This window comes from Hypomesus transpacificus, chromosome 19 (genome assembly GCF_021917145.1).
Source record: "Hypomesus transpacificus isolate Combined female chromosome 19, fHypTra1, whole genome shotgun sequence".
Lineage (NCBI taxonomy): Eukaryota > Metazoa > Chordata > Actinopteri > Osmeriformes > Osmeridae > Hypomesus > Hypomesus transpacificus.
In genome coordinates this window covers 1,630,121-1,646,239 of record NC_061078.1, presented here as the reverse complement: position 1 = coordinate 1,646,239, position 16,119 = coordinate 1,630,121, and positions in this window count along the sequence as shown.

Sequence of the window (16,119 nt, the reverse complement as noted above, 5' to 3'; positions counted from 1 at the left end):
TCCTCCCCTCCTGTCCTCTCCTCCTCCCCTCCTGTCCTTTTTTCTCCCTCCCCCTTCCCCTCTCCTTGTCCCAGTCACCTCCCTCTCACCTCTCACCTCTCTCCTCCCCTTCCCTCTCCCCCCCCTCTCTCCTCCTGCTGCACCATCTCCTCCCATCGGCAGACGTCTCACTCCATTTCAGAAATGTCAAAATAATCATATCAAACTGAGCCCAGCCCTTTGCTTTTCATCCCAGCCTCTCTCTCTCTTCACCCCTCACCCTCCTCTCTCTCTGTCTCTCTCTCTGTCTCTCTCTCTGTCTCTCTCTCTCTCTCTGTCTCTCTCTCTCTCCTAGCCTGGTCTGTCTCTGTTTCTCTCTCTCCCTCTTTCCACCCCTCACCCTCTATCTCTTTCTCTCTCTGCTAGTCTGGTCTGTCTCTCTCTCTCTCTCTCCCTCCCTCCCTCCCTCCCTCCCTCCCTCCCTCCCTCCCTCCCTCTCTCTCTCTCTCTCTCTCTCTATCTCTCTCTCTCTCTCTCTCTCTCTGTGTATCTCTCTCGCTCAGTGGCTTGTTGCTCTAACACATGCTGACATGTAACATGGATCACAGCATTGATCCTGCCAAACCAATCACAGTGTCCCTCCACCACAGCCTTATCATTACCTCTATTGGCCTGTGTGCTCGCATGTGTGTGTGCATGTGTGCGTGTGTGTATGTGTGTGTGTGCATGTGTGTGTGTATTTGACCAACCGGGCCATTATCTGAGTCTCTCTCTGATGTGTTCAGTATTGGGTTCAATGTACTGGACTGCACTATGGAACATGGGGAAATCTCTATCAGTCTGGCTCCATCTCCCAGTCTCACATTGTCTGTGTGTGATCAAGTCATCCAAGATATGACTGTCTGCTTTAGAGGGCTATATTATCCTCAGTCAATAAACAGAAGGGCACTGTGTGTGTATGTGTGTGTGTGTGTGTGTGTGTGTGTGTGTGTGTGTAATGCTTCAGTTGTTCTTTGCATCTATATCCCTACTCTGTATATTTTCACTATATTTTAATGGAGCTCATTATGGAGAATGTTTCCCCCTGGCAGCAGTCTGGTCATTTGTTCCATCTTGATGTTGATCATGAGCATTTGGTGCTAATAGCTGGGGAATGTTCAGGCTGTGAGAAGATACGTGTGGAGGGGACACAGAACTGGGAAGAAAGTAGAGAATGGAGATGCTGTCTGAGATGGTGTTGGAAGTGTGTGTGTGTGTGTGTGTGTGGTAAGTGTGTGTGTCTTGTTACCTTCCTGGCAGTGTGCTGTAGATGGGACAGCTGAAACAGTCATGCCAGGATTCACACACACCATGCCAAGCCTACCCTATTTCCCTCAATCCTCTCTCTTTCTCTCTTTCTCTCTTTCTCTCTCTCTCTCTCTCTCTCTCTCTCTCTCTCTCTCTCTCTCTCTCTCTCTCTCTCTCTCTCTCTCTCTCTCTCTCTCTCTGTCTCTCTTACTATCTCTCTCTCACACGCATACATAAACACACACACACACGCTGAGTGCTGTGCTGGCAATGCATTGACATGAAACCTATCTGTGTGTGCTGGGGCCCAGAGATACCTCTCTATCAGAGCCCCACATCCCTGACACCCCCCACTCTGTAAATCCCCCCCTCCACACACACACACACATCCTCAAATCCGCTATCCCCCTCTTCAACACGCTGTCCACCCCCCTACCAGCTCCCCTCAATCACAAGCCAGTCAGCCTGAACTCTCTCTCCAGGTTTCACCAAACCTCATCCCCCAGCCCCCACCCAGAACATTCAGCCAGTCAGCCAGTCAACCTCTCTTCATCAGCCCGAGGACATCCAGGCTCCACCAAATCTGCCTCTCCAGGGTGCATCTGGACAGCACTTCCCCAACCGGAGACCATGGTCACTGTAACCGTCTGGGACAGAGCCAGGGACAGAGCCTGGCCCATCCCCTGCCAGAGCCATCTCCACAACCCCCTACCACCCCCTCTCTTCCTCCACAGCCCCCTACCACCCCTCTCTTCCCCCACAACCCCCTACCACCCCCTCTCTTTTTCCACAACCACAACCCCCTACCACCCCTCTCTTCCTCCACAATCCCCTACCACCCCCTCTCGTCCTCCACAACCCCCTACCACCCCTCTCTTCCTCCACAACCCCCTACCACCCCCTCTCTTCCTCCACAACCCCCTACCACCCCCTCTCTTCCTCCACAACCCCCTACCACCCCCCCTCTCTTCCTCCACAACCCCCTACCACCCCCTCTCTTCCTCCACAACTCCCTACCACCCCCTCTCTTCCTCCACAACCCCCTACCACCCCCTCTCTTCCTCCACAACCCCGTACCACCCCTCTCTTCCTCCACAACCCCCTACCACCCCTCTCTTCATCCACAGCCCCCTACCACCCCTCTCTTCCTCCACAACCCCCTACCACCCCCCTCTCTTCCTCAACAACCCCGTACCACCCCTCTCTTCCTCCACAACCCCCTACCACCCCTCTCTTCCTCCACAACCCCCTCTACCACCCCTCTCTTCCTCCACAACCCCCTACCACCCCTCTCTTCCTCCACAACCCCCTACCACCCCCTCTCTTCCTCCACAACCCCCTCTACCACCCCTCTCTTCCTCCACAACCCCCTACCACCCCTCTCTTCCTCCACAACCCCCTACCACCCCCTCTCTTCCTCCACGACGTTCCTCTTCAGCTCACCTTTTGCAGCTAGACGTGGAAACAGATTCAGTCTCTGCCAGGGCCCCCTCCTCCTCCCCTTCTCCTCCCCCCCCCCCCCCCCCCTCCAGAACACAGCCTCTGACACATGCCTGACAGATAAAGACACACAGCGTTCTCGCCTCTAGGTCGTCTCCAGACAGGTGTTGGCATGGGGTATGTTTACCTGCCAGGGGGGCGTGGGAGCCTGCCAACTATGCTGCCATCCTACCATCCCAGCGTTGCCACGGCCACGACTCCTGTTAACCACCACCGTAATCTGCCCACCCCCAGACACAGGCTGGTGCCTGGAGCGCTTGTGTCACCAGCCTCCTCATGTTCCCTGTTGTTTACCTGCTAAATGGACCTCTTTTCTTACATGCCATCTCTGAGTGTCGGCTGTTGTCTTGTGAACACAAACTGCACCTGCGAAAAATGAACTGCAATGTTACACTTGATTCGATGTTGTTGCACTGTCCTGGTATTACAATGATGCAATACTGGGGCTGAGAGGATGGGATTGCTGTACTGTGTCTGGTAAAAAAAAAAGATAACGCTTCTTGGCATTAACCACTGAAATCCAGATAGGTCCTTGATGGTGCTGTGCACTTCCTTTGCACTAGTTGTTAATCAAATTAGATGAAGGCATCTGCTAAATGAATACATGTCAACCTGCAGCTAGAGGACGATGGGGACACAATGTGACCCATTCTAAAGGCCACACAGAGAACGTTCAGACAATGAGAGGATGAGAGGATGAGAGGATGAGGTGAAGAGAGATGTGGGAGACAGGGGAATGGTCGAGAGGAGAGGAAGGAAAGATGATGATAGAATGAGATGGAGGGAGAAGTTGGAATGAACCGAAATGGCTGTATCTGCTCCTCCACCTCCTTCATCTCATCCTCCCCCTCCTCCTCATCTTCCCCCTGCCCCCCCCCCCCCCCCCCTTAACAAAACACCCCCCTTTGTGACGCTGGAATATTTGATCAAAGTGAATTCCCGTGAACATTGTTGGTCGCAGTCATTAGTTGGTTTGTGCGTTTACGTGTGTGTGTTCATGTGTGTGTGTGTGAGAGATTGAAGACTGCCTGTGTTGTTCTGACCTGTATGCTTTGCGTCTGGTAGACAGACCCAGACCTGGTTATAACACCGCATACAGCTGTTGGTTCAGCCTCTAATTGCTTATGAGAGGCCATAAGAGTAAAGCTGTCGAGTCTGCCTCATCAGACTGCATTTTGGGGGAGTGACCTCCGCCAGCACTCTGTGAAACTGTGAGACTGTAACTCCCATTGATCAACCACTGTTTGGACACTTCAGAGAAGCTCACTAGGGAGAAGGAGAACGAGAGGGGGGTGGGGTAAAGGAAGAGAAAATGAAAGATGCTGCCAGACCACAGACTTACAAGTTACATGATATGTGTGCAGTGCAGTGTGTGTGTGTGCGTGTGTACTTGTGTGTGTGAGTGTGTGTGTTTGTGTGTGTTTGTGTGTGTTTGTGTGTAATGTTTACGATTTTTTCCAGTGTTCTGCTTGGCTGTTGTGATGTGTGTCTGCTCTGAGCCTGAAGGTCAGTCTGCTCTGAGCCTGAAGGGCAGTGTTTCCTACTGAATGGAGGCTGATTAGTCCTGCAGGCTGACGACTTGACATGTCTGACTGAAGACTTCTGCTCCCACAGACCTGTTGTTCTTAATCATTACTGATTATTATTTCTTTCATAATTAACTTCTGATGAATGGCTTGTTATGAAATGGGAAATCATTCAACTGTCTGGAGGCCCTTGTCAGAAAGGGAGGCAGAGTCTGGGGTTGAGAGGTGGAGGAGTGTGTGTGTGTATGTGTGTTGGGTCTTGTTAAGAGAGAAACCTCTCGTTGTCTGTCTGTCTGTCTGTTTGTCGAAAACACCGACAGGGGTCTGTGTATATGTGTGCATGAGTTTGCACCCTTTGACAGAAGCTCAAACTGTGACATTTTAAATACAACGTGAAAACAGCCCTCACAATAAAACGTTTGAAAAATACTTTTTTCAAGCTTTCGGATTTGGTAAAATCTATGCTATCCAATCATAATCCACCCTCCATTTACCAAATGGTTTCTAGATTAGGCACCCACGCATATCATCTGCAAATTGGCTGTAATTTAGAGAAAGTAATTATGATCCAGCTGTAAGCAAACCCAGCAGGCAGCCAGAGGAGAAAGGAATCCATCCTCACATCCCCTCAACACTCCTCTCCTGCCTGCCTCCACACTCCACTTTCATCTTCTCCTCTTCTGCTCTCCCCTTCTCCTTCCTCTCCCTCCCCCTGCCCTCCTCCAGAATGCCCCGGTGCTGATTGGGAAAGTGAGGGATCAGTCAGAGGGAGAGAAAGGTTTGGGGAATGGAGGTAAGAAACAGTGTAATTATTACACCCAGATGGCCCTCAGAACTAATAGCACAAATTGCCTGTAATGGGGTGAGTTTGGGATCAGAGAGGAGAGTGGGAGAGTGGGAGAATTGTGGTGCCCGCTAGCTTGTTAAAAGCAGGCGGGGCTGAAGGCTGGCTGTTGGAGAGGAGGAAAAGACCAGAAGAAACTAGAGTCTCAGGCAAACATCTTTAACCAATCACGTGTCAGGGGTTAATGATGCTGGTGTCATGTGACCCGAGGAGAGGTGATTCCAGAGGTTGTCACTGGGCATTAATCTCTCTCTCTGTATACACTAGAGGAGCGCCACTCAGTAAAACTGAAAAACACTGACTACCAATAAATGTGTGGGGGTCCTGGCATGGCGAGGACTATTTACACCTCCTACATGCCACTGCTCTCTCACACACACTCTCATTTTCTTTCTATCTCTCTGTCTTACACACTTTCACACTTTCAAACACACACACACACTCAGAATCAGAATCAGAAAGGGATTTATTCGCCAAGAAAGTTTGCACAGACAAGGAATTTGCTTTGGAAGGAAGGTGTTTCCAGTTCCCTCCGGTCTGTTGTCCAAGTGGATTCCTTGGTTCTTGTAGGTCCCAACTATCTGAACATATACCCCCCGGGTGAGTGTTGCTTCTACACTCCCATGAGAAGGAGGCCCTACATGTGTGTGCAGCATGCAGATCAGCTCCTTAGTCCAGCCCAGCGTCTGAGGAGCTGGTGGTCTGGTTAGCGGGGCCTGTGAGGAGGGCAGTTGAACAGGGAGGTCGTTCTACCACAGGAGAGCCTTAATGGAGAAGTACTCCAGGGTGGATGAGCAGGAACGCTTCTTTCCATTTGAAATTGAGAACAATTCAGTGAATTGGTGGTATAGAAAGGATAATCAGTAGGGGCTCAAATGAACACAACTTCTGAAAAATGTATTGGCATAAACGATTCATATTTGATCATCCATGGTAGTGATACATTAACAAATAACAATTGTAGACTAAGCAAACAGTTTTATTTATCTGATTTATGCATGCACTCTTTTTTCCCCATTGCCACATGATACTGACTCGAAACATTGTGTATGCATGTTGCCTAAACTGTGGAGAGATTATGCAGATTCTCAAGCCAAGTTGTTTTGTATACATCTGAATCTCTGTGTGGAAACAACAGTATGCATGTTGCGGAAGCCTCTTCTCAGCATACACGCCTTCATACATCTGACCCCTGGTCTAACACGCTGCACAGCAGCTGCATGAATAATCAGCCTGAAGATTACAGGATACCCAGAACAGAGCCAGACAGCTGGCTCAATATTCCTGCATCTAAGCAAGGAGGAGGTGATCATATCTTTACCCTGTGTCTGCACATTTGTAAAAAAAAAATAAAAAAAACTCTGGGAATTCTGATTCCTCATAAATACAATGTAACTTATGAACACAGATAACAAAGGATCCAAAATGTGCATGTGTGTAAGTTTGTGTGTGTGACAGAGAAAGAGAGAGGGCCAGAGGGGGAACCTGTGAGTGTGTTTTCATATGGTTGCCATGTGCTTCTTGTGCAGAATGAGGACGATGCAATTTGGCAGTCATGGGCTGGCAGTGCCACGCCCAGTTCCACCCTGACCCCTGACCTTCACAGCTCCACCCTGCCACCCCACCCCACAGCTGCCCTCATGAAGTCTCTCCCTGCCATCGCTGGCCAGCCCCCCTCCTCAATGCTCTCTCGCCATCTCATCTTCCAGTATCTTTGTTTGAGCATTAACAACCAACACTCATCGCTTCTCGCAGCTTACCTCCTCCTTTACTTTTCTCTTCTCCGCTTCTGTTCCTGGCAGGCAGGAATTGATAGTGGGTGTTTATCTCTGCAGGGCAGGTCTCTGCTTGTGGTGCACACACACATACACACACATACACGCTTTACTCTCTGTGTCTTTCTTAGCTCTTTCTCATAGACACACAACACACTCTCGAAGGTGAAGGGGCGGATTTGAGAGAGGGCTGATTTTGGTTCTCAGCCATCGAGGCTAATGCTGTGGCACCTGACAAGGTGTCCTTGTAATGACTGCAGGTTTCTGATAATGAGGCTCCTGGAGATGCAGGTGATGCTGAACTCCTCCACATTTTCTCTCCATCAAGCTGACTTTGCAGACCTGACCTGGCGGTTAATTACAGCATGAACTGTGGGCGCTGTGGTGATACCAAGTTAGTTCAGTTTTAAATCTGTTTAGTTAGTGCGCTATTAGACTCAGAACACAAGCATTTTGTCAGAAGCCATGGAAGGAGGGGAACTCTCGTGTTCAGAACTGTCTGTGTTTCAGGTTAACCCTTGTGCTGCCTTCAGGTCGCAAGGTTCACAACGAACCATCGTTGTGTTGTGACAACCCAATACAAAACCCAACCCAATACAAAAACAAATAAAAAGCATTTTATTTTAATCTTCGCGATGTGGGGGGTCTGAGACAGCCGGACGGTTAAAATAAAATGCTTCACTTTGTTTTTGTATGTAGTAAAGTTGTCGCAATACGACAGTGGGTCACAATGACTGAGGGGTCAGAATGACCCAAAGATAACACAAGGGTTAAGCAAGTCCCACAGTGTGACAATGCACTATGGAATGACTAAGAGTTGTAAATAATGAGTTACCTTCCTTTTCCTGGATTTCTAGGCTTTATTTACTTTATAAACACAGGATAATCGATCATTATTAAGGCTATAAAATCAATGATATGCCATGTTTCAATGCAAGTGTTCCACAATGTGACCTTAGCATGTCAAGGACCGGCACATTCAGTACTGTATGCTATACCACTTCCCAAGGCCAGTAACTGATTACAGTAGTTGATTAAATACTTAAGATGCAAGGAACCAAATAATGAATTGAGCTATTTTCTTTTTAGGTTGTGATGCCGACTTAAAAAAAATTGACAACTTGTAAGATTTGCATATGATTTGTTTGCATAAAAATGGCTACAAAATCTAATTATTTTCCTGTCTCTCATCTTGAACACCGTAATGGTGTTTGGCAACACGAGAGAAATATGGTCACATTTAAGAAGAGGGCTAATGCTTCATGATCAGTTCCATCTGGCCACAAACTCCAGCTGAAGTCCAAACTAGTGTTTGATTCAGCAGAACAGTCACCAGTGGGTTTAGGGCCTTTGAGGACAGTAACTGTTGACCCCGCAGAAACAAGCTCTACAGTAGCTCATAGTGGCATTTACTGAGACTCAGTGTCCGGAGAAAACGGATGAAAAAACCACAGAGAAATGTCAGGTGTTCCTCACAAAAGAGAAGGGCTATATTGTACTCGTTCCCTCCTTCTCTTATCCTTTGCTCTCCTGTCCTCTCTGTTTGATGTCTTCTTCTCCTGGATAATGTCATTTCCTCGAGGGTCGATATCACACAGTGATACCCTCCCCTTCTCAGTGATCCCTTCTTCCTCTTTCTCTCTCCACGCTCCTTCAATCTCTGTGTCCACCCACGCTTCCACCCGCCCTCCCCTCCCCCAACCCTCCCCCAACCCTCCCCCACCCCTCCCCCACCCTACACTGAACCCACACCTGCCTCCAGAGAGAGGGAGTCACAACATGGCCTCCTCTGTGCCTTCTCAAACACTGCTGAAGGTCACGGTACATTCTGCAGTTCTTTTTGATGATGCAGTGAACGAGCTACGTTTGTTATTGTCTGTCTGTCTGTCTCCATGTCTGTCTCCATGTCTGTCTGTCTGTCTGTCTGTCTGTCTGTCTGTCTGTCTGTCTGTCTGTATGTCTGTCTGTCTGTCTGTCTCCCTGTCTGTCTCCCTGTCTGTCTCCATGTCTGTCTGTCTCCCTCTCTGTATGTCTGTCTGTCTCCCTGTCTGTCTCCCTGTCTGTCTCCATGTCTGTCTGTCTCGCTTTTCCCTCCCTCCCTCCTCCCTCCCTCCCTCCCTCCCTCCCTCCCTCCCTCCCTCCCTCCCTCCCTCCCTCCCTCCCTCCCTCCCTCCCTCCCTTCCTTCCTTCCTTCCTTCCTTCCTTCCTTCCTTCCTTCCTTCCTCCCTCCCTCCCTCCCTCCCTCCCTCCCTCCCTCCCTCCCTCCCTCCCTCCCTCCCTCTCTGTCTGTGTGTCTGTCTGTCTGTCAGACTGTCTGTCAGACTGTCTGTCAGACTGTCCCTGTGCCATCCCCAGGTGCGGGACACAGAGAAGGGATGTGTCTGTGATCAGAAGGCTTTCCGTCTGAACGTGACATGTTCCAGTGACATGCTGCAGAGGGACTCTGTCAGCTCGGGCAGTCTTCTATCAGTTTAGTAACACTCCATCCCTCTCCCCTGACTTCATCACTTCACTCTCTCTCCCTGTTGCTCTCTATCATTCCTCTAATGCTCCATCACTCTGCTATCATCCCATCAGTCCCACGGCCATCTCCTTCTCTTCCCTCCCTTTCTCCCGTCCTTCTCTGCCCCTCCCCTCTATCATTCTATCAGTCCCGTGGCACTTCCTCCCTCTCCCTCCCTCTCCCCTCCCTCTCTCTCTCTCTCTCTCTCTCTCTCTCTCCCTTCCCCTCCCTCCCTCTCTCTCTCTCTCTCTCTCTCTCTCCCCCTCCCTCTCCTCCCTCTCTCTCTCTCCCCTCCCTCTCCTCCCTCTCTCTCCCCTCTCTCCTCCCTCCCTCCCTCTCTCCCCTCCCCCTCTCTCTCTCTCTCTCTCTCTCTCTCTCTCTCTCTCTCTCTCTCTCCCCTCCCTCTCCTCCCTCTCTCTCTCTCCCCTCCCCTCTCTCTCTCTCTCTCTCTCTCTCTCTCTCTCTCTCTCTCCCCTCCCTCCCTCTCCTCCCTCTCTCTGTGTCTGTGCCCAGCTCTGTCTTCCCAGATCGATGGGTTGCTGCTGCTGCTGTGAATGTCAGGCTGTCTGACTGGGGCCACGTCGCCTGGTGGAGGGACGCCCAGGGACACTCAGGGACTTCATGTCCGCAGAGCACCGCCATGTGGGGGGAGTGGATGCATGGGTAGGGGGTGTAGGTGTGTGTGTGTGTGTACACGCGTGTGCGTGCGTGTGTGTGTGTCTGCAGGCCATCCAGGATTCTGAGGAGGGATTGTTGATCCTCATCTGTCTCTCTCCCTGAACAGCAACTCTGGGCAGGTAAAGGGCACAGGCAAGTGACAGGTCATCGATAGCACAAACAGACTGTGCCTGTATGTGTGTGTCTGTGTGTGTGTGTGTGTGTCTGTGGAGTGATAGTGTAGACAGCATGACTCAGAGACTCGGAGGAACAGCAGACAAACAGACATTGATCGCATTACTCTCTCCAGGAGGCTGTGTGTGTGTCTGTGTGTGTGTGTCTGTGAATGTGTGTGCGTGCAATGCGCCTGTGAGATCTAGAAAGAGAGGCAGAAAGACTAAATAGGATTAATTGTGTTGTTGAATCATGCAGAGCTTACTAACCTAGTCCTGCAAACACAAGCCCTGCCACACCCTCTACCCTCTTCCCTCTCAAGCTGTGTCGCCAGTCAGACGGCTCACACACACGCTGCCAAGGCTAAACAGTGTCTAACCACTGACTAGAGACTTGAACTCATTAAATCAGCTCTACCTGCCTCACTATTGAGGCCCCAGTTATCTGCTACAACAGACAGAAAACACAGTTTCACGTCTCAGGTTGATTCTTTAACCAGTAGAGTAGATTTCATTCTTTCACTTCAGCGTTCCAGTGAGAATGTGGCAGCCCGTACAGTCCGGCATGTGTGCAGACCTGCCATGGTTAGATGATTCCTTAAAGATCAGCTGGAACACCAGATTATCTACTTCTTCAACAAACTGATGCATGTGAGATTCTTTCGATGTTCTATCACACCCCAACCCCCTCCCCCACCCACCCACCCACACACACACACACACACACACACACACACACCCCTCTGGAGTCAGCAAAGGTCAATCTCTTTAATCTCCTTTGACACCCTTGTTATTGGATTCTCCTGCAAGCCTCTTATGAATATGTATACACACACAAACACATGTACACACACACACACACACATGTACATACACACACACACACACCTATGTTCACTCTGTTGGCTAGGCTTGCATATACAGTTGATGCATCTTGTTGCCTTCATTGCAACAAAATGCATCCCCACACAGATGTGTGTCCCCAGAGTGTTGATTCTGCAGAAATGTTTCACAAAGACAAATAGTATTCTCAGTCAGATATGAGAATATGATAGCTTTAATTTCACACATGTCTGGGCACGATGGGAGTGTGGGGGGGGGGGGGGGTATCCTGGGAGCAGAACTGGCCCTCTCTACATTATTGCTCTGGCCAAATCCGTACCGTTCAACCCAACTTTCTGGATCAAAAAGTCTCAAGAAGGATTTAATTTAATGTCTGTTGCTGCTGACTGAATGGTGGAATTCCAATGGAAAGTGCATTCGTCATGTTGTTTTCTGAGGGCTCCCTCGAGGATGAAAAGTATCCTTTTTTCTGCAAATTGTTGTAAAAAAAAAGGTATACAACACACTGTGAAAGCTTTCCAATTATTATTATTAGGTGTCATATGTGTATGAATACTATCCTGTGTTATAAACATGTCAAAAGTTGTTTAAAACGCAAGAATATTTTGCTTTTTACAGTAAGATGTGATCGAAATCAAGGACTTATCGACTGATGGCTCATTACCATACAGTACCAGCCGCACCGATCAGTTAGCAGTCAGTCCCTTTGAGAAACCAGCTTCCGTACGCAGTCCTTAGAAGCAGGTTGATCCTTTATGTACACCACACTCTCCTAGACACTTCACTGTAATACCACAGGGTCCTACCTCCTCCTCTGGGCAACACTTGCCTTCATGTCAATCAGCCCTTAATCAATCTCCCAGAGGAGCATTTTTTCTGTTGTGGGAAATTAGGTTCAGAATGTAACTGTCTGGCCCCAAAAACACTCATCGATTACTGATGTCATGAGCAGGGTGGTGACATGTTTCCCAATGAGACATCCTCTGATCTTATATCGGTATCATATACTTGTTTAAGTGAGGCTCAGGACAAACTGTGGCAACAGTTTTCCTTGGAAGAGGACGATAAAGATTCCGTCTTTCCGCGTTCGAGTTGGGTCTGTTTGCGAGGCCTCCTCTCACGCAGCACATGGCTGGGAGCTAAAATTAAACCTTTGCTTCGTCAGACCCATTTGAAGGAGATCCAGGAGGTTTAATAATTAAGTGAGACACTCCACCATAACATCTGTTATTTATGAGACAAAATGATGGCCTTAATTTATTTCTGCTTTTGCAGGAAACACACGTTTACACGAGTGCTGACACTCTAGCTACGCAAGTATGTCTGTGTTGCAGTGTTTCAGAAGATGGTAGTGTTAGTGTTTCTCTTGTGAAGAGTGTTGAAACAAGTACACACAAGCCTGTGTGTGTGTGTATGTCTAATTCTACAAACATTTTGGGGCATGTGGAAGAGCAGAAATGACCATCAATATCACTAAAGAACCAAAGCTCACATGTGCAGAACAGAGCTTTATAGAACCTATATATTCTGTGAGCCCCTTTGAGCAGATTGGGCACCTGCAACAGACCCAAACAAAGTTACTTTATTTCAAGTTATAAAAGAAGTACAATTATAAAACTTGATTAAAGGACAGTGTGTGCTTGTGGTTGTGGAGACACTGCAACAATCAGAGGGGTCGCTGGAAATGTTGTGCGATCAAAAGTGTCAATCATTTACCCAATAAATATAGAGTCGCCTGGGAAACGTTCATTCTCTTTGTTTTTATTTGCTCGGGCTTTGATACATCAATAAGTGCCGTTTTTTATAAACCTGTTAGGTTTGTAAAAATGAGAGATATCTCTTTCATGTCAATAACTTCATATGAGTTGAAGAGACTTTGTTTACTTTCTGAGTTTGGTTTTACAAGGTTTGACAAAGATTGAATTTTGTATTATTTTAATGTACATAAAAAAGGTTATTTTTATTATCTATTGCATTTATTACTTTGTTTCATCCTCCGACCAGAACACAATTTGAATACTAAACAATATTTCTCCTGTCTTGCAGAGTCCAGTTGGGGATTTCTTGACGATCTTTGTCCCACAGTACCAGTTCATCTAAGACAGTTAGGGTCTACCAGTTCCCTACTTTGAAATTAAATAGTGTAACTACTGTGTACCCTATCCCCTCTGGTGCAGATTTAGCACAAACAAATACTTCATTTAAGGTGTGTATGTGTGCATTGAAATTGCATTTGTGTTTGCATTCAGATGTAGCTGTGAGGTCAGTGGGTTTTGATCTGATTCTCTCCTGCATACTGTGTGCTAAGTAGGGCTGACCCTACCACTGTGTTTAAATAGGGTTCGATGAATATTTCAGATGGACAACTCTTATTTTCCACTCGGCCAGCTGTGCAGAGACAGAAGCAGAGAATGACCAAGTGTTTTAATCTCTTTCCCCGCTCCTCAGACTCTCCAGCCGACAGTAGGGAAAGGAGAAACACATTTCAGTGGTTTGACTGCATCGTGTATCTAGTCAGCACTGTTAAGAATACCATCAGTGGAATGTTGAGCGAAGTGGAAAACATGCTCGCACATACATTCTCTCACAGACTCAAACACACTCACACAATACACACACATACACTCAAACACACTCGTACACACACTCACACAGTACATACACGCACATACTCTCACAGACTCACAAACACTCACACAATACACACACTCACAGACCCACACACATTTGCCTGGGTTGTGCGCTTGTGACAGATTCTCAACATTACTTATTCCAACAGACTATTTTAGTTGTATACAATTGTATTTACACTAGGCTGCTAAGTGAATCCAGATGCAGTCTGCAACCATATACCACCAAATTAAATGTTGGTACTACTTTAAGAGTTTTATTAGCAGAGCGGGAGCTGAGGGTGTTTGAGTGTGAGTACTAGATGTGGACGTATGTTTGAGTGTGAGTTTGTGTGCGGTTAGGAAGGTTAATAAGCAGTCTAAGTGGGCTAATGTCAGAGGTGAGACCCCGACCCATAGCTAGTCTGTGTGTCGTCACAAAGCAGGCCATTCATTCATCACAAACACTTTACCGACTAATAGACTGACCTTGGTTTAGCACGGTGCTTAGGAATGGAAATGTTTACATTGTACATCATCATAAACATACACTGTTATTACACAGAATGATTCAATATAAACAGTTTTAGTTATGTTGCATCCAAACAGACGACAACGGGCCACAATGTGAGCTTCTTCCATGCCTGAGGCTAGGCAATTTAGCTGATCTCTCTGTTTAGTATGCACTACTAAGGAGAAGGATTTCCAAAGATTAGAAAAACCTGTCCAAACATCTGTCCATTTCACCAGAGAGAAGTGCACTCCAGCCTTCCTCTTTCTCTTCTCATCTCATCTTCAGCCTCTCTCCATCTCTCCACCTCTCTGTCTCTCCATCTCTCCGTCTCTCTTCCAGGCTGGCTCTGAGCCACATCCTCCTAACCTCCTGCTTTCTGAATGGGAGAACGTTTTGTGGGGTAAATGTAACCGACTGCTTGGTTTCAACAGCAGATCCACAGGAACTGTGCATTTCAACAGTAACTTACGTGGAGAACTAATTTTCCAGTCTATTAAACGCAGTCATAAGATAAGGTTCAAATTGTAATAGCATTGGCACTGGTAATTGAATGGCTGAGACAGACAGCACAAACTTATAAGCTTAATAGAAAATTGCTGCAAATCAAAATGTCTGGCCCTCATCTGCCGACCCTAATAACATGTCTAAAAACCTTTTTTGTCCTCTCAAATTAGCTAGCTGAAAATTGGGCCATGTTTAAGTTTGGCTGCAGGGTTGAAGGGGACTATTGTGTTAACCTCAGTAACCTTGCCTTGCCTGGTCTCAACCATCCAGACTACTGCTGTTTTAACACAGGCTGTTTCCTCCTTCTAAAAATACACCCCAGTCATCATTTACCCACCAGGCTGCAGCGTACTGCCTAGACCTCATTTATTTAACCATGCCTAATGCAAGAGTTGTAAATTATCTTAGACTCACTCTGCTCTCCCGCCTAAAATGGCGTCTGCAGTTTACAGATGGTTTAGATTAGGAAGGGAAACACAATAAAACACTTTCGGCTAAGGGGCACCTGTGGGGTCGGAGTGTGTGTGTGTGTGAGTGTATGTGTGAGTGTGTGTGTATCTGTCATATCCTTCCATACCTCAAACTTCTCAATTCCCTTCCCCCCTCATTTCCACTGTCCATTGTTAGAAACAGAAAATCTACTTGTCGACCTGATGCAAATGGATTTACAGTGTTACTGAATACAGTTTACTCATTGCCTCCCTGTTTGTGTGATTGTGTGTCTGTATGTGTGTGTGAGAGAGGGTGTGTACTGCTCCTGTGTGTGTGTTTGTGTGTGTGTGTGTGCGTGTGTGCGTGTGCGTGTGTGTGTGCAGTGACGGCATCCATCTTCTAGCCGACAGAACTTGCTTCGGCACGTTTTCATTTCTCTTTGAAAACTGTGCTGGTTTTGGTGATGGTGGTGACCTGTATTTCCTCCTCATGAACATGTTCAGATTTATTCTTTATGACCCTCATTCACGGGTGCAGTTATGGTTGACTTCTTGCTGAGGGCATGGGTATGCACCATCACATTCAAACAAAAGCTCCATGTTCCTACATCCAAGAGGTACAAGAGAGAAATTGGTTGTAATATTTTCATTGTTCCTCAGCTGCCAAATCAATGGTGTACTGTAGTATCATACTGTACATGTTGTAGTGTGATGCCTGGGATACTTGAATAAGCTTTTTATTGTTAGTGTGTCTCACTAATATCATAAGACACCAACCGTGGTGCTGGAAAACAGCAAAGGGGCCCAACAGTCACAAGTGTCTCTTGAAAATATGATAAATGGCATAAGGCATGCGAAAAGCTTTTGAGTCCTCATTTATCCTCCCTCCCTCCCCTCTCTCCCCCACTTTCTCTCTCTCTCTCTCTCTCTCTCTCTCTCTCTCTCTCTCTCTCTCTCTCTCTCCTTCCCTCTCT